General features: G+C 31.8%; 1 pseudogene; it reads left to right on the top strand.

Moving 5' to 3' along the window:
* The first annotated feature begins 602 nt into the window (after positions 1-602).
* LOC149545915 (disease resistance protein Roq1-like) lies at positions 603-25,480 on the top strand (annotated as a pseudogene).
* Positions 25,481-25,845: the final 365 nt, after the last annotated feature.

Here is a 25,845-nt window from a genome sequence, read left to right as displayed (position 1 = left end):
GTAATCTTTTTGTTTATTCTCTACTGACGGCGATGTTTGCTTTTTACGTCTGACAACCCTGAAACATCAGATGTAAAGTGTTTCTCCTTCATTAGATTTCGTTGGTAATTTGATTTTGGGCAGTTTCAAAGCAACTCCGCTCACCGCCATTGTTGGGGAAAGATATTTCATTGCTTTTAAGCACTCAATGAGCGATTGACACGCTTCGCCTTTTTCTGTGTCCTTGCCGGGTCTCTGCATATTAGGTACCTAGTTTTCTATGCAACTTCCCAACTGACTGGACGCGCTTCATTTGAGGGTTTTAAATGCCTGTCGTTGAATTCGCTCTCTGCGATTGGGCTCATTGATCGATTTCATCGTCCCTGCTTGACAAATCCACTAGGCTTTTAACACTTGACAACTCCAGATCCAAAGCCCTGCAGCTTCAAATGGAAGTGGGTGAGTCTTCCACTTCCACTGCTTAGCAGAATTAGAGAAAAAGAGAACACCCATTTCGTGGAATGTCTTAATGTGATGTTTAGTATGTGATGTTTAAGCAGTTCTAAACATCCATCATACTAAACATCACATTAAACATCCATCATACTAAACATCACATTTAGAAAAGTAGTTCCAAAGAACTGCTTAAACATCACATACTAATTAATGTGATAGTATACAATCTGCATCATCATCGGCAGTAATGAAGAAGGGGCCATGGGATGTCTTCATCAACCATCGCAGTTGTGATACGAAGCACAAACTGGCCAGCACTATCTATCACACCCTCGATCTGATTGGGATACACACTTTTCTAGATGAAGAAGAGCTGGAGGTGGGCGATTCCATACCAAAGGAAATAAAAGAGGCAATGCGAACAACCAAACTTCATATTGCTATTTTCTCAAAGAGCTATGCAGAATATCCTTGGTGTCTCACGGAGCTATCCTGCATGCTCGAAACTGACACTCCAATTATTCTAGTCTTCTATCATGTGGAGCCAAATGATCTCTGATGGGTGGCTTAGGAGAAAGGGCTTGATGCTCCTGTATTTTCACAACACAGAGGCAAGGGAAGGTACCCCACAAGCAAGGTGGAGGAGTGGATAATGACACTTGAAAGAGTCTTAAATCTTTCTGGGTACGTGCTCAATGACAATCACGGTTGAGAATTCTAACATCCTGCCTCTCGCATTTATGAAAGTTTCAAATCATTTTCATGATAGGCATATTCTTCTATGATATTTATTTTGGTGTTAGAAGAAGTCATGTCCTCGTAACAAATTTGTTACAATAGAACTCATACTTGGTTGTCAGTTTGTTTTGTTTCCATTACTAATGTTTAAACAAGGGACGCAATGCGTCATAGTTCCTACCTAATGCATAATGGTTGTAGAGGTGTAGATGAGTGATAATCTAAATTAACATTGTGAATGCATTAATTTTTGCCTAGAAATGCACTTGTGATCTAATAAGATTGCTCATATCTTGTTGTTAAATTCTCATCCTAGAAATGCGCTTGTGATTTGATAGGATGGCTCATATTTTATTGTTAAGTTCTCATGCTATATTATTATATCTTTGGGCATTTAAGCCCAAGAATAAGAGACCAAAGTCTCCAATATGGCACTAAGTACTTAATATCATACTACGATCAATACATATGCTTTAGACAAATTTGCACCTTCTACATTGACAACTTAAATTATGTGCAATGAGGAAAGATATCCATACCAATATTTGAATTATAGAACTTGAAGAAGTGATGAAGCATTTGAACTATCACATTATATGTTTAAGCATACCATGTATGCTACTAGAGAACCATAAGTAGTTGAAATAACTCCCCCAACTATGTATTATTCTCATCTTGATTATCAAGTGGAGCTCACACTATTTTTAATCATTAGCACTGGACAAAAACTAAGATAGAGATATAGATATAGATAAATAGCAATATACAACAATAACAACATAAACATATATGTAGAGGAAAAAGAAGATAGATAATATATAGGAGGAAGAGGAAGAGAGATAAAATAGTAAGATAGAATGATACCAACATAAGGGGTGTGTGTGTGTGTGTGTGTGAGAGAGAGAGAGAGAGAGAGAGAATTAAATATAATTATTTTTCTTAATAAAACAAAAAGTCAAAATAAAATCATGGTTATAATAAAAATAAAATATATATTATATTTTAATTAATGAAACTAAGAATTCAATTTTTATATTAGAACTCACGTTTTTATAAGAAAAAATGAAATGTATTGAAATATAAAAATATTTTATAAGTAAAACTAATTGTTTAATTTTACACAATTAGAGAAGGTTTACTATTTAATGTTTTGTATTTCCAAATTTTTCATAAAATTAAGTAATTTTTAATTATGAAATAATATCTATATAATTTAATATATACATTTGTAAATAATAAATAGATGTAATACACATAAGTTTGATGTTGATGAATAAATATGATGTAATAAATAAGAAATAAAATATAACTATTTAATTTTAATACATAGTTTATAAAAATTTAATAATAATTTATATATCTTTTAGAATTGAATTATATCTTTTTTGTGGTCATTTCTTTAGTATGTTTTTTTGATATAAAATATAATTATTAATTTAATATTAAAATATATATTTAAGTTTTAAATGTATTTAAATTAAATGATAAATTGTTTAAATAACAAATATTAATAATAATAAATGATATAATTTATAAATTGTAAAGCTTATCAATTATACATATTACAAACACTATTATAAAATATAATTAAAAATAATATTGTTTAATTTATTTTTATAAAAGTAAAATAATAGTAATAATTTAACTACTTTTATTAAAAAAGTAAAGTGTTAAAAAAATTAGAAATTCAAATACAAGGATATAACATAGGGAAATTATATTAAAAAGACATATTTATTAGTTATATATATGGAAGAATAATTTGAACTTATATGTTTTAGGAACAAATTGTATAGTAACAAAAAAAATCAATGTAAAACTAATAATAAATGTATTTAAAATAAGAAATTAAAAATATTTAATAGATTGTGATAATCAATATTGATTAGGTGGAAGATAAAATGATTGAAAAAATAAAATCTTATCAACTTGTCACAAATGTAGAAAAGATAAAGTTGTAATTAATACATTCATTAATGCAAGATGAAGTTGTTAGAAAATATTTTTATTTTTTGTTGAAGAAAATTAATTTTCTCCCCCACAAAAAATAGTATAGACCAATAGAATGGATGAAAAATGTGATTTATAAAATAATGAAAAATTAGAAAAAAATTTAAACATTTGAAATCTCATATAATCTTTTAAATTTTTTGATTTGATTGGTTAGTGTAATGTCACATTTGCATTGACATGAATGCATAAGTATTCCTGCCTCGGCAGGAACTAATAAGCAATCAGTGCTGTCAATAGTAATTGAGTATACCATTTTCTTATCATCTTCTCACTGCCCAAAATGTCGAAGGTAGTTCGGATAATTATTAGCTACATCTAGAAGTCCCTGTCAACATAGAAGTCTTGAGAGCTCTATGTATAGAGAAAATTGTAACATATGTTTCAATAAGATAGAATCAATAAAATGCTCCCTTCTTTCAATTTCTTAAATAGGATAGGTCCCGACTTTAAATCTTTTGAGATATCCATTTACAAAATAAAATTTTTGGTTTTTCTTATCACTATCACTATGGAAAATTCATTCCTCTTGTTATTATGCTTTTGATTTTTTAATTGGTTGACCCTTAACCTTTTGGGATTTCTCCCAACTAGTTCAACTGCTCTATTTTAGGGTTTTTTCACCAAAACAAGTGGTTTTGGCTTACCACAAACCCTTCAACCACCTTTCAAGTTTTTCACCTAAACAAGTGGTTTTGGCTTACCACAAACCCTTCAACCAACTTTCAGGTTTTTCACCTAAACAAGTGGTTTTGGCTTACAACAAACCCTTCAATAAACTTTTAGTTTTTTCATGTAAACAAATGATTTTGGATTACCAAAAACCCCCCACCTAAACAAATGGTTTTAGATTACCACAAACCCTTCAAGGACTTAGCAAAAAATATCATTTCACAGATGGAAAAAATCTATCTTTAAGATTTTCTCTTTTATGAAGTCTCACTTTTTGTGGATGTCTTGGTAGATGACGATTTTGATTTATATGAACCATTTGCAATCCTTCTTGAGGGTTCACACTTTGATAGGTTTTGATTATTCTTCACACTTGAACATTTGTATCTAAAGAAACCTTTAATCATACTTGTAATGTTTTTCCAACTTGATCCATAACTCAATACAATGTCCATTTTGAAACATTTCTCTATAGAATTGTTTTTACACTTTGTTCCAACATGTTTTTTTGCAATGACTCTTTAATTCACAAATACTACTTGGATGTAAATCCCAACACTTATCTTTCGTGTGTCCTTCCCTATTACAATTTGAACATTGTATATATTGTTTACATTGAGCAAATTTGATTGAATCCATATAATCATTTCTTTCATCTGTTATATATCCTAGTCCTTCATACTTTGGTCTCATTATTGGCTCAATAGGCTTTATGATTCCTTGTTCATGTTTTCCCAATCCTTTACCTTTGTAACCCATTTTCTTCATTATATTCCATCCAAAATTCTTATTATCACAATTGATAGTATTTGATGCCACATTTTCATATTCTTTATCACAAAAAACCTCAACAGAGTCACACTTTTCTAGTTGTGAATTCCAGTCATTTGTATTACATGAAACATCGCATACTAATTTTGTTTTCACAAATGCATTTCTTTCAATGATGGATTGATATAGTTCATCCTTAAACAAGATTCTTCTTTTACTTTCCTCATTTTCTCCTCTAATTCATCATTTAACAAGTAATTCTCTTTTTTCACTTTCTTCATTTTCTCCTCTAAGAGTAGGGCCCCACGCTGGTGCTTAGCTTATTTTTGCTAGCATCAGCTACTCATTTTTGTGTGGAGCTAGTGGCCCCATGCATCATAATATTTTATACTTAATTTTAAATAGTGTGTTATATATTAGTTCTAAATAAAATTTTAATCAAATAATTTTGACAACTAAAGCGTAGGCAAATAAAAGGGGATGAAAAAAGAGAGGTGAAGACATGTGTCACTTTTTTTCAATAAGCAACAATTGCTTATTTCTAGCCCCTCCTCTTTTACCATAGCCTATTTTCATTTGCTACAAAATAGCTACTCCACGAAAATAGGAAAAGAGATTAATTTTTTGTTTTCCTATAGTTTTTTTTTTTGCATGGGAACTCTCTACTACTTAAATATAAGTAGAAAATTGATATAAGAAGCAGCATGGGGAAATGAGTTAATTCTCATTTATTTTCTTAACATTATCCAACAACTTAAAAAAAATTTTCTAGCTCTCCATTTGCATCTATATAGTCATTAATTTGATTTAAAAAGTTGCATCTTTCTATATTCATTTCATTTCTTAATTATGTAAGTTCTTCTTGCAAATAATTCTTATCACAAATTAAGTCTTCATTTTCTTTCTTCACATATATTAATTATTCTTCTAAAATATCTATCTCAGAAATTAAATTTGCATTTGCCTTTAACTCTCTTTTACCTTACTTCCGCATTGTGATTAATCCACAAGTAACACTTTCTTTGAATTAACCTAGTATTTTTACCACATTTCACAATCACAATGACAATTTTAGATTTCCTCATCTATTCTTTTAAAAATTCAAATGAAAGCTTATTGGACATGATCACCATCTCAATATCATCACACCAAACTCTATGACCTTTTCTCTACATTGACAAAATAGACAATTTTACCTCCAACAATCTCATTCTTCTCTAAATGTAGTAATAAACAACATACCAAGAATCAACTTCCCTTCTCTTGAGTAAAATTTTACCAAGCATTTCTATTCTTCTTTAGGCAACAACTTCAAAAAACAAAAAAATCTATTCCACCACCCATCTTGGCTTTCCAAACACCCAAAGGTTTCTTTGATGCTGCTCAATCAAATTATAACCTACGATAAAAAAAAATTTACACAAAAAAATTTGCTACAACCCAAGAGTCAATGATGCTCTAATAGCATGTAGAAAAAATGAAATATATATTAGTACAACTAAGAGCTACAAATTCTTCTCTTCTACTCAAGGGGTTAAGTAGGGTGATTTGTTATCCCCATTCCTCTTTATTATTATGGTAGATGCATTTAGTAGGAGCATTTCAAGAGAGTTTGAAAATGGTCTCTAGCATGAGGCTCACATCTAAGGTATTTCCTTGTCAGTAACCCACTCCTCTTTTGTAGATGATACTCTTCTTTTTGGTAAATCACCTATCATAGAAGCTAAGCATTTCAAACTATCCTTGGAGATGTATACTTCAGCTTTCAGCCTAAGGATCAATGCAAATAAATCAACTATCTTTTTCTTCAGCACCAAAATGTTCATATCAAATAAGATTGTTAAGAATTTAGGTTTCTCAATTGGCAAACTCCCCTCCACTTATCTAGGGATTCCCTTCTTTTTGGGGGACAACAAAGCTACTTATTGGTTTGTTGTAGTAGACAGAATTAAAGTTAGGACCTTAGCTTGGAAGGTTAGGTGGCTATCTTTTTCTAGAGAAATTATGCTTATTAAATCTATTCTATGTGCAATTCCTAACTACTATATGTCAGTCCTCAAAGCTCCTACAACAATCATCCACCAAATTGAGAAACTTATTCATGATTTTCTTTGGGTTAGCAATATGACTAAAAATAAGAAGATTCCTCTCATCTCCCTCCAAAGCATGGCCCAAGAGAAATTGTATGAGGGAGTTGGCTTGTATAACCTTCTCCATAGAAAAAAAGCTTTTCGGGGAAAGCTTGTAAGGAAAATGTACACTAAACCTTGATCTTCATGGTGCCAAATATTATAGGAAAAATATTTGGATGACAGGTTTCCTTCACAAATCTTCTCCATTCTTGACCCTCCTAAGGGATCAACAACATGGAACTTCATGATTAATTTTAGAGACCTTGTTACCAAGAACATATCTTGGGAAGTGAACAATGGTTGTAGTGACAAATTCTGGTGTGACTCTTGGAATGGCCTCCCTCCACTCTCCTAGTTGGATCAATATGAAGACATCATTGCCGTTTCAATTAGCTATTGGGGCTTTGAGTTGCTCTACTATGTACTGGCTATGGAAATATTCTTCGAAAAAGTAATTTGGAAGGACCCTTCTTCACTGCCTCTCAATGATATTTAGTCCTTTTCTCTCACAAATATTTTTCAATAACGGTATGTATTCTTATCAAACGTCGAGGACAAGCTGATTTGGGTTTCATCTAAGGATGGCAAGTGCTCAATTAAGGAAGGTTATAGGGCTCTTCAATATATTGAAAATAATAATAGTAAGAGAAAAGAAATTTTTTTTTGTTGGAACCCTGTTGTCCTTCCTAAAGTGGGCTGCTTCTCTTGGTTAGCTCTTAGGAAGAAGATTCTAACAAGTGATAGATTTTCAAAGTTTGGCATTTTATTATGTCTTATGCGTGAAAGAGTTAGAATTAGTGGACCATTTATTTATCAATTGAAAATTTTCTTACTCCTTTTGGCAATTTATTAGGGTTAGTGCAAGAATTTGGGTCTCACTTTTGTCCAAAAAGTGGAAGTGTTTTTCCAGTTTTTGAAATTTTTTGTCAATTGATATTAAAATTTGAGGTATTTAGAGATTGAATATAAAAAAACTTCAAAAATAATTTTTGTAGTGTTCGGAATCTAGTTTCTAAATATGTAATTTATTTGCGTACCCATATGATAGATTATTTTTTTGGTATGGATCTTTAAAAACCACTTTTTCAAAATGCCTGTTTCAAGACCATACCATGCTCGTGTATGGAAACAATAATTTGACACAAATAAATGAATTTTTACAAATCCTTTTAAAGAGAGTTACCTAATACACCTATGATTGCTGACAATATTTTTTCTTAATTTTTTATTGAATAATTTTTTTACTATTAATTATTAAGTGGCTATAAAGGTAAATTTTAAAACCTCTCGTGTATGGACCACATAATTTGATCAAAATCTCATTTTTTTCATTTTTTTTTAACATCAAAAGAATTATATGTAGATTGATGACATATAAATTAATTTAAGAAAAATTATAAAATAAAAAAGTTATTAAAGTTTTAGTGAATGTCACTTTTTAATGTTTAGGAGATAGTTTTGATTAATAAATAATGGAAAAATAGAAAATAAACTAATAACACTATACAATTCACATTTTTGGAATCAAAATAGCAAGACCTATAATGAGTTTTTGTCTCATCAAAAAATTCAATGGGGACGACTATAAAAAAATTATAACAATACAAAAAAATTTCGATTAAATGCCTTAGAAAAAAAAATCATAAAGGCATGGCTTGGTGGGACCAAGCCTTTGCTATGCCTTTCCCCAAGCCAAAACCCCATGCAAAAGTCGGAGGCCATACCAAATTCCCGCTCACGTCTCAAGAATCAAACACCCAATTTGTAATTCAAAAATTGAGTGCTCAATTTTGTTCAACCGTTGTACCTAATGATTTAAAAATTGGGTACCCGATTCTTTTTAAAATTGGGTACCCAATTTATAAACGGGTACCCGATTTTTAGAGAATCGGGTACCCAATTTTTAAGCAATCGTGTACCCATTTCTAATGTACCTGTTGGGCCCTAAAAACTGCCCCACAAACTAGGTTTCAATGATTGAAATGATTGAATAACAATTTCATTCTGCAACAACGAATTCTATCATGCTTATTCTATTTTCTTGTCCTCTTATACAATTTGCAAGCTACCGATTCAAATTCAAAATTGGTGCAAACATGGGATCAAAACAATGAAGAAAGAAGAAATCAAAAGTTCTAATAGATGAGGAGACTGCAACAAATAAATAGAATGAAGCATGATGTCAACAAGAGAGAAGATAGAGAATTAGAGACTTGAACAATGTTTCAAAGGAGAAAGACATTGAGGATACCATGATGGATGAAGAGGTCAAAGAAGAGAACCCAATACAAGAAAATTCAAGTGCACATTCTAATCATGCATTCAATACAGATGTGTCTCCAAACCCTCAAATTTTCTCTTGTGATGAAATTGGTGATTTTTTAGAAGTAGGTTACAATTTAAATGATTTAGATTTTCTTCATGAGAAGCAATTGTCAAATGATCATGCACAAAAAACTCCAACTGAAATGCATGCCCCAAAAAAAATACCAAGAAAATTTGAAAATGATATTCAAATCCCAAATAATAGTAAAAATAGTAAAGTGTTTGAAAATAAAAATTGCATGAATGTAGAGATAGAAACATCAACTACTGAACAAACATGTCAGAATGATAGTAAAGTGTCTTAACATAATTTTCATATTCCCAATGATGTGTTAGATAATCTTGAGAGATTGGTTTCATGGAGACAAATTAGGACACATGCTAATAGATTGTAGAGGCATTTTTTTTATAATAAAAATTTTGGGTTTCAATATCAATTAATGATGCAAATAATTAAAATGTTTAAAATGCAAAAAGTAATGAGAAGGTTGGGAATGCATGCAAAACCCAAGAATAAAAATGAGTCTTTAAAACAAGTTGTATCCACTATTGCTAGTGCCTTTGATGTTATTAGAAAGAGAAGTTAGTCTAAAGATAAGAATGCAACATAATGAGCAACAACAACAACTTTAATTAACAAATCAACATTTGACAAAAGATTGATTAGCAACATAAGTGGATATCTTAATGTGAATTGTAATACTTTAGAAAGAGTTGTAAAGAGAAGGGTTAACTTTGAATGTGATCCAACAAATATTTTATGGACTTCTAGTGGTAGACTCGCGAGATGTGATACTTACTAGTGAAGTCAAAAGTTGGATTGAAATCTTTTGGCTTGATAATACAAGAGTATCACCTAATTCAAGAGATGTTCTTAAATTGAGAATTGGGTCAACAATATGTGATCCACATCCTAAACACCTTTTGGACATGACTTAAACTGAATTGTTTAAAAAATTTGTAGATGGTAAGGTATTAAATATTACCATTAGTCAAAGATCTTTTGAAAAGTGTAAACCATTGTATGTAACAATTAACAAGGAAATAATCACATGTTGTTGTAAAACTCATATTCAATTTTCTTACCATTATGATGTATTTCGATTTATATGTGGTACCATGCATAGTAAAGAAATGTTGTAGGAATTTGGTATAAAAATACAACCTCAAACTATAAAATATTTCATATTAGGTTTGTTTTGTAAGCCACCTAATGATCAATCTTTCTTTTCAATGCATGTCTTTCTAGTACATGTGATATGTGCGAAAATCTTTCTTTGTTAGATGAATGTTTGCATGAAAATACTTTGACTACTTTTGGACAACAATTAGTTGAGGTAAAAAGATTCAAAACTATTGAATATCCATTGAAGGATGGGAAGATTGGAAGAAAGTGTGATCTAGTTATAGATAAAGTTAGTTGTCATGCATTTATGGATGAGTTTAAGAGTGTGATCATACTAAAATATGTTAAACACTCTCAATATTCTAGATGGCTTGATGTAAAATTTTGCATATGTAAGAATACATTTTCAATTGGTACTATACTTTTAGTTGTTGACTTTGTAGAGAACTACATGCTTGCACCACAAGAAGAAGTACAACCACAATATTACAATTCAGTGCAAGAAATTTATGTTCATATTGTTTATAAGTATGCACCTGATAGTACATAAGAGGATCAAAAAATATTGAGAGAGTACCATTTTTATATAAGTGATAATAAACTCCATTCATCTGAGTTTGTCCAATATTTTTTCAAGGTCTTTTATGATAATTTAAAAGAGAGACAAATTGAAATGAAACAAAATTGGATATTGTCAAATAATTGTACAGGACAATTCAAAAATGCTAGAATGTTCTATTGGTTGAGTAGGACACATAGGCAAACTAACATCCAACATGTGTGGAGTTTTTTTTTAGGCTGGACATGGTAAAGGAGAACATGATGGTGCTAGTGCATGTGTGAAGAGAGCCCTTAGTAGAGAGAAATTAAAATTTGAGGAAAAATCTAAATTAAAAAATGCACATGAGATTGTCGAATGATGTAACAAATATTTATACATAGATCAAGTCAGAACTCTACAATCAAACATTTCTTCTACCTAGTTGAAGAAAATAATATCCCTTCAAGATATGACTGTGATACAATTAGTGGGTCAGCTAAATGGCATTCATTTAGGAGTTTAGATTCTAACACTTGGACTATATGGACTAGGAAGCTCACTTGTTTTTGTCAATTTTGTCTTGTACGTAAATGGGAAGAATGTGAGAATACAGAATGGGTTGAAGATTGGCAACAAAGATCATTAGCACCTATTGACATGCATTTTGAAGATGATATAGTAAATGAAGGTCATAATGTTACTTTTGCATCAAAAGACTATGATCATATTTCAGACCTCATAGAACTTGGTATGCACAATTTAATTAGATTTTTTTGTGATCTCATGCTTTAATTTATATAATCTGCATATGTACACTCATGTGATTAAAGTGTTTCTATACTTTATCTTATCTTCTAGGACATGTTTGTGTTGTTATTGCACCTAGTGATAACGATGAACAAATTGAGTATTGGCTAGCTAGATGTGTGGAACCTAAGAAAAAATTGACATGTCATCAAGTAGACAATGATGGTTTTGAGTATCCAATTGGGTCTGTCATTGTATCTGACACCTAGCTACATAGATACCTAACAAGAAGAAATAGTTTGCTAGCATTTGAAAACTACCAAACTAAAAAGAAGATTTTACACTATTCTCATTTGGTTGTGGCAACAAATATCAAATTATAAAGATATAAAAGGAGACTTGCCAATAAGGTATTATGGACAATTTCAATGGACGAGCATGAGACAATCATAGATGCATTGCAAAAGAGAGAGGATGCAGATGGTATAGTGCGATGACTATATTTAAATCAAACACATGTAAGTTTTTTCATTATTGTATATATATATATATATATATATATATATATATATATATATATATATATGTACTTATATAATTTAATTACATGTATTTTTGTGTTGTCAATACCAATTTAGAGAGCTTATATATACCTCTTATTCAGGTCTCAATTACAATTTATGCAAATTTAAATGTTAAAGTGGATAAAACATCAACATCCTGTGCAATTTCACATAGTAAGTACATACAAATTACACATATATTTACATATTTTAGATACCTTGAATATTAATTTATGTGTTTATTAACATGTGTTTTTTTTTACAATTTTATTTTACAGGACCTCATTTGAAGAGATGTGTTGAACCAATTTTATGTTTTGAGTTCACTTCTATAAATATATCATTGACATTGTCTTACATATATTGTGAAATATGTTGTACAAACTAACTCAAAAATGAGAGTTTACTTCTATTTGAAAGTTAAAGGTATGCACTTGATAAATTATAAATTAATTGTCAATTTAAGTAATGACCTCCTATTTTGTTCCATTATTTTTACATTCAAGCATGTTTAAATTAATGTTTGTTTGAAGTTTCAAATTACTATTGATTGTAATATTAAAAACAAGTCACTTGTACATGATAATTTAAAGATCGTTACTCATTGTATTGATTATATCTTACATTACCAACAACACATTAAGATCACTTATGATACATTGTTAAGTACGATATCCATACATGTGTGTCTTAAGGGGACATGAGAGTCCTAATAGGTCATAATAATTTCTATACATTCTAATGAGTCTTAATATGTTTACTAGCACATAATAGGTATTATTAGGTGATAATGAGTCATACGTTACCAAACAACACATTAAGATCAGTTTTGATACATTGTTAGGTACGTTATCCATACATGTGTGTCTTAAGGGGACATAGGATTCCTAATAGATCATTATGTCTATTATAGGTTATGATAGGTATTCATATGTTTATTACCACATAATAGGTCTTATTAGGTAATAATGACTCTTACATTACCAAACAACAGATTAATATCACTTATGATACATTGTTAGGTATGTTATCCATAGGTGTGTCTTAAGGGGACATAGGAGTCCTAATAGGTCATTATGTCTTTTATAAGTTATGATAGGTATTCATATGTTTACTAGAACATAATAGGTCTTATTAGGTGATAATGAGTCTTGCATTACCAAACAACACATTAAGATCACTTATGATACATTGTTAGGTACGTTATCCATACATGTGTGTCTTAAGGGGACATAGGAGTCCTAATAGGTCATTATGTCTGTTATAAGTTATGATAGTTTTTCATATGTTTACTAGCATATAATAGGTCCTATTAGGTGATAATGAGTCTTACATTACCAAACAACACATTAAGATCACTTATGATACATTGTTAGGTACATTATCCATACATGTGTGTCTTAAGGGGACATAGGAGTCCTAATAGGTCATTATGTCTATTATAGGTTATGATAGGTATTCATATGTTTACTACCACATAATAGGTCTTATTAGGTAATAATGACTCTTACATTACCAAACAACACATTAATATCACTTATGATACATTATTAGGTATGTTATCCATACATGTGTATTTTAAGAGGACATAGGAGTCCTAATAGGTCATTATATCTGTTATAGGTTATGATAGGTATTCATATGTTTACTACCACATAATAGGTCTTATTAGGTAATAATGACTCTTACATTACTAAACAAAATATTAATATCACGTATGATACATTGTTAGGTACATTATCTATATATGTGTGTCTTAAGGGGACATAGGAGTCCTAATAGGTCATTATGTCTGTTATAAGCTATGATAGGTATTCATATGTTTACCAACACATAATAGGTATTGTTAGATGATAATGAGTCTTACATTACCAAACAACACATTAAGATCACATATGATACATTATTAGGTACGTTATCAATCCATTTTTTAAACTAGTAGGTCAATTTTATTTGTATGAATCTCAATGCATAAATTTGATGTGATATTTATCCAATAGTGCTCTATAGATAGTTAAAATTATTTTTTATCTTGCATATATACTTACAAAATGTGTCATATGTTCATGAATAAAATATGTCAAAATAAAGAAAATGATTTGAATATACTTAAAACATGATGAAACATAATAATATATACTACATACACAAGCATGATAATAAGTCATAAAAAAATAGTACATGGTCTAACATACATTATAACATTATCTATGAAGTGAAAAAATACATGGTCTAACATACAGTTTTAACTGTCCTAACACAAAGCGTATACATCATAAACAATATACATCATAAAAACATAATCTACAGGTGCCAACAAGATCTAACCTATCTAATCGAATATCCTCTTTACTCCATTCAAAGAGGACTCAAATGGATCATTATGTGTAATATGAGCCATCTTGTCATGTCGGACACCTTGTGAGGTAGATAGATTACCCTATGTAACATGAGGCACGTCTCATCCTGTACATGCTTAATTGAAACGGGTTTCAAAATCTAGCTTGCAAATAAATTAAATATTCACTACATAATAAAATAAATACCACATGAGATGGGCATCCCTTAGTAATGGGAGGAGGTGCACTGTGAAAACTACCAAATGTAGTAGTGGTGAGGTCCTGTAATTTACAATACATACATTTTTAAAATTTGATTTTAGAGCATAATGAGCTATACATTATGTACATAAGTCACAATACTGACCTCAAATGATGATGTAGGTACCTCCATCTAGCTAAGTCCTATGCTCTCAGCAACACTCATGGTGACATAGTCCTAAAATTATGAATACATAAATGTTTAGTCAAAGTTAAATACATGAATAATTACAAAGTACATAATTTGTACACTACATTTTTTATACACTATAAATTTAACACACACACACACACACACACACACACACACACACACACACACACACACCTTAGTGGTAGGAAATGTCATAGATGTGTCTATAAGTATGCTAGCACGATAATCATAAGATGGAGTCAAAATAGACTATACTGAGGCCTGTATGGATGAGTATGATATGGCTTCTATTCTTAAAATCAAAATACATAAAATATATATACATTTGAGTCAAAATTGTTTAGATTATAAGTTAATAGTAATGTACATACATAAAAGTAATACAAATTATTTGTCTTCAGTCAAAAGTTCATACTACATGTATTTGAGGTTGTGCCTCAGTGGTAACTGGAGTAGGACTTGTATTAACATCAATCTATGTAGATGTGGACAATCCCTACAAAATCAGATAAAAAGAACATATGAGCACATGTTATCAAATTTGAGTTCAAATGTACATTGTTATAGTGTAATTCAAAGTGCATACTGTATAAGGGATGCCAATGTTTGTCAGTCTCGAAAAAAGAGTATATTGCCTCCTAGGAGGAACAATATCATCCATCCTTTGTTATTTCAAAAGTACAAATTAATATGGTTAATACAATTACACATGTATGTAGAAAGTAAATAATTATGTGTACTTTATATTTATATTAAAATTAAAATTTTACCTACTACTCTTGACTCTCTCTAGGCTCTCCCTACTACATGAGGTCAACAAATGATGACACGTCTCTCTTGTCACAACCATCACCATGGGTAGCATATACATCATCATTAAAATCTACACCCTTAGCATAATGACCATTGTTTTTTGCATCAGGATCACTCTAGGGGCTATGCATATGCCTCCATAGCTAGTACAAACATGTCCAAGTGGAGGAGCCTGTACCGCCTATGTTCACTGTTGTACTAAATTTCTCGAAAGGGAGCTCAAATGGGTAAGAGCAGATGAAACTGCTCGTGATGGTGAGGAGTAGGCACAATAGGTGTAGGAAGAGGTACAAGGGGCTTAGGTCACCTATGATTTCTTGTTCTATTGCTCAGCTTTTGCCCCAGGCCTATCCTGAGCCATCCCTCTACCAACCCCCTAAAATACTTTCATATCAAAATAGTTGGGTTTCAAACCCAACTCAAACCTAGCCCATACATTCCTAAGGAAGTACATGGGCATCTCATGGTTAGCGTGTGGTGGATGGTCAAATACCATCCAGCACTGCTCCCAAAAATGTACTGCTATACTTGGATGTGTACACCACCTAATGGAAATGCGAGGCTTCTTCTCATTAATTTTTTAACCTATCTTAGGGTCTACAAAATAATGTTTAAAATTACCTTTACCTATATGCAGCTCATAAACCTATCTGTATGATAAGCCGTCAGAGTAGAAGGCACACATGCTTTCCCTCCATGATCTAAATGAATCAATGTCTGAATCAAAATGATGGATGGAGTCAATCACACCTTGCATGCTATCTGCAAGATGTAGGAGGTGAGGTGGGGGGAAGGGTGCTTTACATTGGATAGCCTCTATATCACGCATGAGGTCATTGAGGTTACGCCTCATGGTCTCACGAAGCTAATCTGTAGTGGGTGGTGGAGATGGAGGGGGCGGAGGCAGGGGTGTGGGAGGGGGACAAGGTGGTGGTGGGTCCATCAAATATAATCTCCATATATGTTTAAACAATATAAAACATGAAAAAATTACTATTTAATAAAATTTAAATCTAAAATTTATCAACTAGATCTATATAAATTTGCATATCTTTATTAAAATCATATCAATTAAATAAATAAAGTTAAACACTTAAGTCAAATTAAACATTAAATACTGAATTTTTAAGTCTAATCATAAAATAATACTCCAAAAAACTATATCTAGGTTAGTTCGAGATTTCTTTTCTTAAAATAGGAGCCGCCAAGCTAATTTTTCTTTCATGTACACTTATTTTGTGACACTGGAGGATTGTATGAACTCATTATGGATTATATGTTCATCTTAGGATGAAACAAGGTTAAGATTATGGCAAGGTGATGGTTTACAATTTTGTTATGTTAATGGTTTTCATGATGGCTAAGCTTAAGATTATTATAATTATTATGGTCCTTTAATGTTAGGGAACTTACCTAGGATTATGGTTTTAGTTGGAATTATATTTAGGTTTCAAATATTTATTATGGTCCTATTGTTTATAGGATATATAATAGATGGCATTAGGATGAGAGTTAAGGTTACAATTAGAATGAAAGCTTAGAGATAGAATTATGATTTGATTAAAAATTATTTATGATTGTAGTTTGAATCCTAAATATTATCCACTTTTTAATGTAAACTATAAGTGTAGATAATGTTAGGTAATGGACTATTACATGTGAACCCTATTCCTAACCATATAATAATCCTATTCCTAACCATATAATAATCCTAATTCTAATCATAATCCATAATTCATTACCTTATGAAGCTTTGGCTATCCATTTTATTACCATAGTAATCCCTTGAATTTTCTTAAAGTTTTCATTCCAACTTACTAATCTCCTTTCTTTATGTGAACTACTCTTGGTAGCACGATTCTTCATATTTTCTTTTCCATGTGACCACAAAATGTTCCTAATAGATTTATATAGAAGACCAAACTGATTTAAATAAAATAAGTAGGAAGAAGAGAAGTACACCCAATATGAGGAGAGAATCTTTTAACATACTTGAATTCTACCAACCAAAGTGAGATAATTAGAGTTCTAGTTGTTGAGTTTTCAAAAGATTTTCTTGTTGATATAAAGACACATTTCATTTATATGTTAGGGTTTACTACAAATGGAATCCCTATGTACCTAACCACTGAATTATGACATCTCCATCCAATACCATATTTCCTACACAAGGGAGGAGACTCAATATTTAGCCCCAATAAGATAGTTGTAGAGACATAAATCTTACCACCTGATACAAAGAAAAGATGTCCAATTTGATCATTAAATGACTCGTGTTGCACTCTTCTAGCTTAAAAAGAATACAAATATTATCAAAAAACTATATGTTAGATACTTTTTAATTATTTGGAGAGTAGATCCTCTAAATTTTAGAGACAATTGGTTATCTCTAAGGAGATAATGTAATGAGTCAACAACAATAAAAAGTAAAGAGGATGCAAGAGGACACCCTTTCATAATTGATCTAGAGAGTGCTAAAAATTATGATCTAACCCCATTAATTTCTCTACTAAAACCCTGAAACCAATCATAAGAGAGGACACCATTTGACATAATATTGGATGGAATCCTAGGCTTGCAACATCATCATAGTGAAACTCCATTCCACCCTTTTGTAGACATTTTCATAATCAATTACTTTAGCATGCCTACACTCTAGAAATTTTTCCCAATCCAAAGTCTTCCAATAGGTTATCAAGTTCTCCAATATGTATAAATATCCTTAACAAAACACTTTTGTGTAGGGTTAATGATCTTGGGTAGGATATCTTCTAGTCTAGAGGCTAAGACATTGGTAAGAATTTTGTATGATATGTATTTAGGAGTGTCCTATCTCTAATTTTTAATGAGATTCTTATCTCCCCTTGGGGATCAATTTTATGAGCCTTCCATTGAGCACTTGATCAATTTTATGAGCCCTCCATTGATTACTTGACCTAGGGATTTCTCATTACTTTTTTTTTGGATGGAGGAGCTGATTTATGATAGAAATGGGTTTATCAAGGAATAATGCATCTTCATTAGGAATGATGGTTCTCATTCTATCCCTATCTTCTAAATAATTTTTCTATCATCATCTTCTAACCAAAAAAATTGATAGTAAAATTAGGAAAAAGATCTTACTATATATCACTAAGGGGTGGGTATTTCTTTTTATAGAATAAGACAATATTTTCTTATGTGGCCTTCCATTCTGCAAAGGCAATAAACATTTAGGCTACCCATACAGGAAAATAGGAAACAAATACGAGAATCTCTAGTCTCCAAAAAAAAAACTTTTAGGCACTTCCAACCCAAGATAAGTAGAAATTAGTCCACCATAACATAATTATCTAGTTAGGGATTGGGGTGTTAGAGTGCTTCAATACCCTCCTAATTAGATATTACATTATGAATACTTACTTAGGATATAAAGGTTTAGGCATCCAGTGGAAAGACAAGTTATTCACTTCTTTAGATATATTCTTAGGCATCCAAGGGTGTAGTCCGGGCTCCTACTTGCACTAATGTTCTAGTTCCACCTCTTGATGGTGAGGGAGGGTTACTTAATTGGATTCCTAATTCATTCAAGTCTCTTCTAATTTTTTTTATGATGTATCAGTTTGAGACCTTGATATCAATGTTTAATTAGTTTTAGGATTAGAGTTCAATTTGGTTTACTATTTGATTAAGTTTACATGCTTAGGTTTCAATTAGGACAAGAGTTAATAAATTGAATTAAGTTTTAAAGTGCTAAATTTGGTTTTAGATATAGAATTATAGTTAGAGCTTTTAGATTAAAAACCAACATTAATTCAAAAAAGGTAGGTTTGAATTTTGTTTTAAAGTGTTGAATATATTATTGAGTTCTAGTTTAGAGTGATTTGGTTTAGTCTTAAGGTCAACGTTTAACTTGGTTCAATCTTAGGGTAATGGTTCAATTAGGTTAATGGTTGGGGAAAGGATTCAAGGTTAAATTCAAGGTTTGTACTGTTAAGTTGGGATATATAATTAGGTTTATGATCATGGTTTAATTTAATTTGGTTTATAAGTATAATATTAATTAGTTAAGGGCCAAGGTTACCTTTCAATCTAGTTTGATATATTCAATTTGGTTTAGGGTTACCTAGGGCTTAGTTTATTTTAGTTTTAAATATTAAGATATAATGCTTCGATATCACTCATTTTTTTGATATTTTGATTATATCACCCCTATACATTGATAGTATATGTGATGAATCTTACAAATATTATTTGATCTCATTACATGTATCATGGTAATTTTTTTTAGTTTAGATACATGAGATGCTCCTATATATGGTGTTTTTCTTTTCTTATAATATATAGTGTTATATATATAAATTTACCTAAGTACCCTTCTTGATTATCTATAATGGACATGTCATAAATGACATATCTCTATATGATTCTTTTGATATGATATTCATGGATAATGTATATAATAAAATTTTAAATCCTTCCTATGCAATAAATGATGTAATTAGATATGTACACATGTTTTTAGATTCACAGGTACATGACATGTAGATGTAGATATGATGTTCCTCTAGGATAATTTAGTTTATCATAAATAAGTTTACAATTTAGGGTTTGACATTTATAAAATTAGTACTCAAGGTAAGATAGGAAAGTTATTAAATTATTTATATATTACTTGGTGTAGGTTTTAGCAAATTAGGATTAAGGTTAAGATGATAGTAAGGGTTATGATTAGAGTTAAATTCAATATAAATTGACATTATAGTTAATCCTAAATGACACCCATCCAAGGGATCAAAGAACTAATAAAAAGTTTTACTAAGCAAGCAATAAAATACATACAATAATTTACATTTATAAAAAAAATAAGAGATTGCATTCCTTAATGAGCACATTTACATTTCATTTTTAAATAATTATAAGTACTAAAAGTAAAATAAATAACAAATCCACACGAAAGAATATTAACTACTTCAGTTAAATCCATTTAAATAATATATACATTTGTTTTGAATGCCACTTGGCAAATTAATTCGGAATGCACAATCATCCACTGTACATGTCATAGGGTATGAAAGGCTGAAAGAATATACATTTATAAAATAGTTTACATCATCCATTTTCAATCCATGAAACGAAGTACAATACAATTTAAGTAAAATCATTTTAAATACTAAGTTTTTTGTTTGAATCCCTTGGCAGGGTGTTATGTGATTTAGTACTTAGTTATATATGTTTAGGGTTTCATTATACATAACTATATGGTTAGGTTGAGATTATAGTTTAAACAATAAATTTCAGTCTAGGTTATAGTTTAAACAAGGTCGAGGTTATATGGTTCTAGGTGAAGGTTATAGTTTAAATAAGGTCAAGGTTATATGGTTCTAGGTTGAGGTTATATTTATTTGTAATTACATGTTTAAACAATGAATTTACATCTAATCTAATCATTCAATATTGTAATAAATACATAAATTAAATACATTTCAAAACATCTAAAATAATAATTTTTAAAATAAACATTTACAAAACTATATTTTAATTAACAGATACAAAAATTTAAACATCTACTTATTAACAATGTAAATTTACAATTTTACGTATATCAAAACTATAAAAAAAAACAATGAATTAACATACATATAAAACGTAAAATTGAAAAAAATTAAGTAAAATAGTAAAAAAAATATTAAAATACCTAGTATATCAAAAACTAGTAGTAGGTTGGTGGTTGATAGGGCTGAAAATCCGGCTCCTATATGCATCTCTAATCGGGCTCCCATTTTTGAAGTCATGAAAATGACTTCAAAAATGCCAAAAAATGGGTTTAAAAAAGTCTTTCAAATCAAGTACCCAATTTTTAAGAAATTGGGTACGCAATTCTAAAAGCAATCGGGCACTCGATATTTCTGCGGCTCAGGCACCTAATCCACTTTTAAATATCGGGTACCCAATTTTTGAATTTTGGCTCAGGTGCCCAAAGCTTGATTTTAGAAATGGGTACCTATTTCTAAGAAGTACAAATCCACGAATTTGACTTCCACAGAATTGCGACCCAACTTCTTGCGGTCACCCATTATCAAGAAACTTAATATGTTCGTGCCCCTAGCAAACAAGATTTGGGATTTGTTTGAATCCTGGCCCGTGTTGTTCTCCTCCTCCACTTTCTTTTACCTTTGGAAATATATACCTTCTTTAGTTGTTTGGGCAATATGGTGGGAACGAAATAAAATAATTTTCAGGAAAGATGTGTCTTCTATTCATCAAGTTTGTGATAAGCTGGAAGTCTCTATATCAGAGATAGCTAACTCTAATTTATCCAATGCCAAATGCAATCATTATTTTTCTCATTGGGACCAAATGACTTTAAAAGTATGGAAATACATATGTCTACCAATTGGATCAACTCCAAATTGGAAATCCATTCGTGCCAAAGATAGGTCCATTATTAAATGGCATCCCCCTATCCAAGATTTTGTCAAAATCAATTTTGATGGAGCATCAAGAGGTAATCTTGGTATCTCTAGGATTGACATTTGTATCAGAGATTGATCAGGCAAGCCATTGGCAGTTAAAGTTGCTCCCATCAATCCTGGCATGAACAACATGGCAGAGGCACACACACTTCTTCATGGTTTGGGTTTTGGCAAAGAAGGTTGATTTTTCTAAAATCCAAATTGAAGGGAATTCTCTTGTGGTAATTAATGCATGCACGACTAAGAATATTCACAACTAGTAGCTTCAATATATTATGAATCAGATTTGGCAATTACTTTATTCTTTTTAGGATATATGCATCACTCACACACTTAGAGAAGGTAACAAGGTGGCTAACTGTTTATCTAATTTTGGTTGTGATGGCAACTTTATTGAATCTTTTTCAATAGAGCAGATCTCAAACTTGTTTCCCGAATTGGAAAATTTATTACCTTCTGAACTTGTTTATTTAGATTATTAGTATTGGTATTTTCTTTCAGCTCTTCCCCAACACGCTGATGGGTGATCAGCTTCTTCATCTTTCTTCTCTTTCTCTTCATGTTGTATTCTGACAAGGATATTGGGGTTTCTTCCTGTTTCTTTCCCAGTTGAGCTTTTGGATTAGGATATTTATCATTTAAATATATATTTCAGTGGTTCACCCACTTCTGTTTAAAAAAAAAAAACAAAGAGCTGTTATAGTAGATTGAAAGAAGGAAGCATTTTATTGATTCTACTTTATTGAAACATATGTTACAATTCTTCTCTATACATAGAGCTCTCAAGACTTCTATGTTGGTAGGGACTTCTAGATGCAGCTAATAATTATCCTAACTACCTTCCACAATGTAGGTAGTGGGAAGATGATAAGGAAATTGTCTACTCAATTACCATTGACAACATTGATGGTTTATTTAAACATTAGTAATGGAAACGTAACAAACTGACAACCAAGTATGAGTTCAATTGTAACCTTCTTCTAACATTTGGTTTCCTTGTATTTATTTTCGTTTTGAATGTTCAGTGATGAAGGGATGCTGTTGAAGAGCATTGTGAATTCTGTTTTAAAAGTTATTAAGAAGGAGCCATTAGAGGTCGCCAAGCATCCGGTTGGAATGGACCAAATTGTAGAGGATTTTGATAAAAATCGACAAGAACATATTGAGAAAGAGAAGCAAGTACAAAGTGTGGGAATCGTTGGGTTTGGCGGCTCTAGTAAAACTACTCTTGCAACAGAGCTCTACAATAGGGAAAGCTCTTCCTTCAGCAGCTCTAGTTTTCTGCATGATGTATGAGCATCCAAAAATGCTTTGCATACCAAGCAGAAGACGCTCTTGGAGGGCTTGCATATTCATGCTGGTCAATTTGACAATCATAAGGAAGGCAAGAGAATTCTTGCGAAAAAACTGAAATCTATTCGCACCCTAATAGTTTTGGATGATGTAGATCATGAGGACCAACTTGATGCTCTGTTGCCAGCTAAGGAGAGCCCCGCATCAGGCAGTCTGGTCATTGTTATGACTCGTGAAGGAGAGGAAATGGCAAAATAAGGCATCACATCCACTTACAAGATGCAACCGCTGCATCGTCCTCTTGCGAAGCAGCTGTTCTGCTGGTACGCCTTCTTAAACCCTTCCCACTAGAAGGTTTTGAAGATTTAGTTGAAAGTTTTATAGACGTTTGCCAGGGGTTGCCTTTGTCTTTGAAGGTCATTGGAGGACAGCTCTACGGTAGAAAGTCCAAGGATTATTGGGTCTCTCAGCTAGATAAAATCCGCAGAATATTGCCCAAGGAAGTTCAGGAAAGGCTCAAAATTAGTTACGATGCCCTAGATGAAGAGGAGAAAGAAGCATTCTTGGATATTGCTTGTTTCTTTATTCATGAAAGACCAAGTTTGGCAATCGCTGTGTGGGATGGATTAGGCTGAAAGACCAAGTTTGGCAATCGCTGTGTGGGATGGATTAGGCTGGAGCGGTGTATGTAGTTGGGAAACGCTTTACAATAAGTGCCTTGTTGAGATTATTGAGGTGGACGGGGAAGAGCCTATACGGATGCATGATCATCTCAGGGATTTCGGTAGGGAGATTGCAAAGACACATTCACCATCCCGAATCTGGTCTGAGAGACAGGTTATGTACACTCAGGTAAGATTAAATATATTTTCAGTAAATATTTTGGCATTAATGATTGTATTGGAGCCTTGTATGTCTGGCAGGTCATTTCTTTCCTTTCTCCCTAATTGAATTGAAGCTGTGTTGTGACTTATTTTGAACTTTAGCATGCACTGCCGGTTCAGGGATAATAGCCACCACACTTGATTTTTTGAGAGGATACAACACCCCGCCTCTCAAGGAGACTACGGAGTTAATGAGAACCTCAAATATTAGGATCTGATTACAGGCTCTCAATATTGAAAGAAATGATGATTTAACCAGAGAATTTGGTGAGCCAATAAGAGGGCTTCTTTGGATTTGACTGTCAGGCCTTTTTGAGCAGCAGCACAGAGGCATTCTACCGGGGCTCTCACTCGACAACATCAGAGTTCTAGAGTTTATGGATCCCTACAAATTGGAAACTCTGTGGGACGACGGGAATGTAAGAATCTCGCTTTAGCTATTTTCTATTAATATGAATGGCTCTGTTATTTTCTTAATGCTTATGCATTTTAACTCAAGATGTACATTTATTAATTGTGTTCAGCCTCCCTTGCAACTGAGAGAGCTTCTAATTGACCGAGCCTGTGAACTCCAAAGTATTCCCGGGTCAATAGGCCATCTGAAACATTTGAGAAGACTATGCTTGACTGGGTCGCCATATCCCTGGAACAATATGCCACAATTGAGCCTTCCAGAAGAGTTTTGTCAGCTTGAGTCGCTGGAGTATCTTGACTTACAAAGATGCGGCAATCTATCAAGTCTACTTGACCATTTTGGCAATTTGGGAAACCTGTGCCATTTAAAATTGAAAATGTGTGAGATTAAAGAGCTTACCTGTGTCTTTTAAACACCTGAGATGCCTCGAATATCTCTACTTTTATAAATGTGCCGAGCTCACCTTAGAGTTAAACAGTCTGGAAAACATACAAAATCTGAAGGATTTTAACATTTCATATTGCTACAAGTTGCAAGGATTGCCTCACAATATCACAAATCAGGCATCTATAAGAAATCTTGATTTCTCGGAGAACAATAGCTTAGAAGAATTACCAGCTAGCATTGCTCAACTAAGCATATTGGAAGAGCTCATAATTCATGGTTGTCCATTGCTGACGAGGTTACCAACATCATTGGGAAACTTGTCTAGCTTGGCCATTCTCAGAATTGAAACATGTCTAAAGTTGCATGAGATGCCAGAGTTTGGTAGGATTAGTTTCCATAAAAAGTCTTCGACTAATTAATTGCCCAAAACTAAAGAAAATAGTAGGCATAGAACATTTGTCATCACTGGAGGAGTTGGTTGTATGGACACGCTGGAGGGTACCTGGTATTGGTATGCACAGTTTGGAAGGCAAGGACAGATTGCAGAAGGTGAATCTGCGAGTAGAGTCCTCAGCAGTGTTTGATGCTTGCATTCAAAATATAAATATTGAGGTAATGCAGATTGCTTCAAATATGAATTGACTATTCTAAAATTAAAAGTTTTTGGTTGGCTGAAGTGTTCTTGGAAACTAATTGCAAAAATTGAAGGAGGTGGATAGAGTGGATCAAAGACAAACACAAATGCAATGATAAACATTCAAATCAATAAGCAAAACACAAAGAC

The sequence above is a fragment of the Cupressus sempervirens genome, chromosome 7, assembly GCF_028749045.1.
Source record: "Cupressus sempervirens isolate cs-2001-9-10 chromosome 7, ASM2874904v1, whole genome shotgun sequence".
Classification (NCBI taxonomy): Eukaryota; Viridiplantae; Streptophyta; class Pinopsida; order Cupressales; family Cupressaceae; genus Cupressus; species Cupressus sempervirens.
The sequence above is the reverse complement of the archived record's forward strand: the minus strand, read 5'-3'. Positions and strand labels throughout refer to the sequence as shown.